Below are 2,829 nucleotides of genomic sequence, written 5' to 3'. Positions count from 1 at the left end.
TTCCCTTTCTTTGTTCAGGATCTATAGCTGGGTCATAATGTCCCATCCTTGAGTTTCAGCACAAGGAGACACTGTGAGTTTTGTTTGGACAGGCAGAAGCCAGATCAAAAAACACACATAAGCAGCAGGAGCATGCAGCTTGCTCTTGACGAGCAGGCCTTGGTGCTTACACTACTGTGAGTGTGTTCCCTGTACTGCTTCTCCCAGGAAGGAGCAGAATGACTGGAGAAGGCCATGACTTTCATTTGCGTAAGTTTTTTTTCCCCTGTGTCAGTGATCAGGTAGTTTAAGAAACACAAAAGCTCCTCTGACAACTTCTGTTGTCTCTCCTTGTCTGCGGAGTCCTGGCATCCTACTGTTCTGTTTTACAAGGAATAAAGTGCTTAATTTTCGCTTCCATATCACACAGATGGATCTGTTCCCCCTCTGCAGATGAAGTCCTGCTCCCAAGGTGGAAACTAGCACAGGAAGCTCCTCAAGTTGCCCAGCAAAGTGTGAACCATGTCCTGAGAAAGCTGTCACTTTGCTGAGCCTGGAGGAGACGTGGTGTGCCATTCCCACACCCTGCAGAGTCAGTAGGAGATGGAAGTGGAAACATTTCCCAGGGGGACCTTTCAGCTTGGCTGTGGTGGCATGCCCATGCAGCTGGTGCCCACAGTCATGACTTGCAGCTTCCACAAGCTGAGCACAAGAGCCTCTGGTATGCTCCTCACTGGGGGCAGATACACCTCAGTCCAAGGAGGATGGCTGCTGGCTCCTGAGCAGGACTGGCTCTTGCAAACCCAAAGGCTGCAAAGCTCGGGTGCTGGTGAGGAGTTGAAGAGGATGAGGTGGTTTTAGTGGCAGTCACAAAGTGTGTAAGTCCTAATAAATGCAGGCAAGGTTCTCGTAGCAGCCACCCTAAGGAGATGAGAATAGATTATTACCTCAACTCATATATTGTTCTGAGCCTTCCAGTAGATCGAATTAGCTGGGATTACAAGAGGATAATCCCAGATGATGGAAAATGGCAAGCAGAGTGTGTGCATGTGAAGAAAGGTCTGTGAAAAGAGGCTGCAAGTCCCAGGTTGTGCAGTTTTGATGACACTGTGTGCTCTTCCACTGAGTGGTAAGTGAGCAGCTGCACAGCCTGCTGTGTGCCTGTTTGTGTGTAGGGTCTGCCTGTCTGGCAGCCCTGGGGGCATAGGTGCAGGCAGGATTGAGGCTACAGGGAAGGGTCAGCTTCTAGCAGCTCATTCTGGAGACAGAGAAACATGACGAAGGTTTCAGTTTGGCAGGAGTGATAAACACATCACTCTGAAAGTGGAGGAGGCAGTGCCGATCCCCAGGCCTCCTGCCAAACTGGAGGTCCAAGCAAAGGTCCTGGCCTTTATCCCCGTGGCTAAAATGCCATACCCAGGCAGTGTTTGTGAGTAGGATAGCTACAAACAAGTAGGGATAAAGGAGAGGTTTTTTGCTTTGATCCTCTTAATTTGGGGCATCCTTTTCAAAGCATAAGTTTTGGTTGGTTTTGCTTCATCTTCTGGGAAGTTGCCACTGAAGGAGATGTGCTCATAAGGGCTGTTGGGAATGCACCAAATTGAGTTCAAAGAGGGACCAAAGGTAGTGTTTGGGAGAGATCAGGAAAACGAAAGGTGGTATTTGGGAGGGATCAGGAAACATTTATTTGTTTTAAAGCCATTCCATTGGGGATCAGATGTCTGCAGGCTGAGAAAGTTTTTGTTTTGAGGGTTTTTAGCGTCCATTCCACCCCCACAACTCCTTCACTAGCTGCCAGGAAGTCTCCTTCCATCCATGTTTATTCCCCTGCCCACGTACACACGCAGCCCCCGGCTTGCTGCCCGATTGCACAATGTCCTCTTCAGCAGCCTCCTCGAGCAGGGGGAGGCAGGGCGGTGGGAGACCCCCTGGAAGAGCCGAGGAATGCTGGCGCATTCCTGGCGGCCTGCCCTTGGCTCCCAGCCATCCTGGCTTAGCACGGCCGCATTTCCTGCCACCAGAAACGTCTCCAGTGCCCTTCCCTGTCCAGTTATGCCCAGCACAAAAGTTCCTTCTGTGGGGACTCTTCCTTTTATCTAACACCTTTCATCTCTGGTTGTGGCTTTCTTCCACTGCTCCCAGCCTGCTCTGACCTCTCGCCTCAAGAGCAGAAAGAGAGAAGAAATAATTTTGTTTATCTGCAGTCTCTTAAAATTCTTTAGATTAATCTCTTGCCTTGGCCAGTTGCCTATGCATGTGGCCACTGGGAAAGGACAGCCCCTTCTCCAGCCACTGCGGGTGGGCAGCTTGGGAGAGCTGCTGGGTGCAGAGATGGTCATTCCTCAGCAGAGCTCCATCCTGTGTTACCACCTCATTCCAAGGCCTGGGTGAAATCCTTCCCCCAGCTTTATTGTGTGGCATCCAATCTTGTGTAAACCTTCCATTTCAGATGGGAGAGAATTCCCTTGGTATGGGTATTGCCAGGAATAACCTGGATGGCCATGTTTGTTTATTTATCTGTGTGGTCAGCACTAATCAAAAGCAGACTGATTTTTTTTTCTCTGTAGAAATGCTCTTGAGGGAGGAGGAAAGTTTGTTTAGGTTCAGTGCAGATGGGACCCAAAAAAAGAAAGGAAAAAAAAAAGAGGGGAAAAAATGCCCTCAACTTTGCATTCTAGAAATTCCCATGACATTTGCTTCTCAACCAGCACAACAAAGTACGTACTCCGTTAGCAGGCTGCCCTTGCTGCAGCTGGCAGGAAGGAAGCTGACAAAAGTACCATGTTTTCTGGGCAGAGGCAAGTTGCTCCATGCCCCTGGTTCTCACTGGGCTCTGCAGCACCAGTGCCA

At 49.7% G+C, this 2,829-nt stretch overlaps 1 protein-coding gene across 1 annotated transcript in view; it reads left to right on the top strand.

The window, feature by feature from the left end:
* Window positions 1-2,829, top strand: part of TXN2 (thioredoxin 2) — a 7,695-nt gene that overhangs the window by 2,466 nt on the left and 2,400 nt on the right. The gene's annotated exons all lie outside the window — the stretch shown is intronic.

The sequence above is a fragment of the Acanthisitta chloris genome, unplaced genomic scaffold (assembly GCF_000695815.1).
Source record: "Acanthisitta chloris isolate BGI_N310 unplaced genomic scaffold, ASM69581v1 scaffold37935, whole genome shotgun sequence".
In the NCBI taxonomy this organism is placed as follows: Eukaryota; Metazoa; Chordata; class Aves; order Passeriformes; family Acanthisittidae; genus Acanthisitta; species Acanthisitta chloris.
Note: the sequence above shows the minus strand (reverse complement) of the source record. Positions and strands in the feature narration are given on the sequence as shown.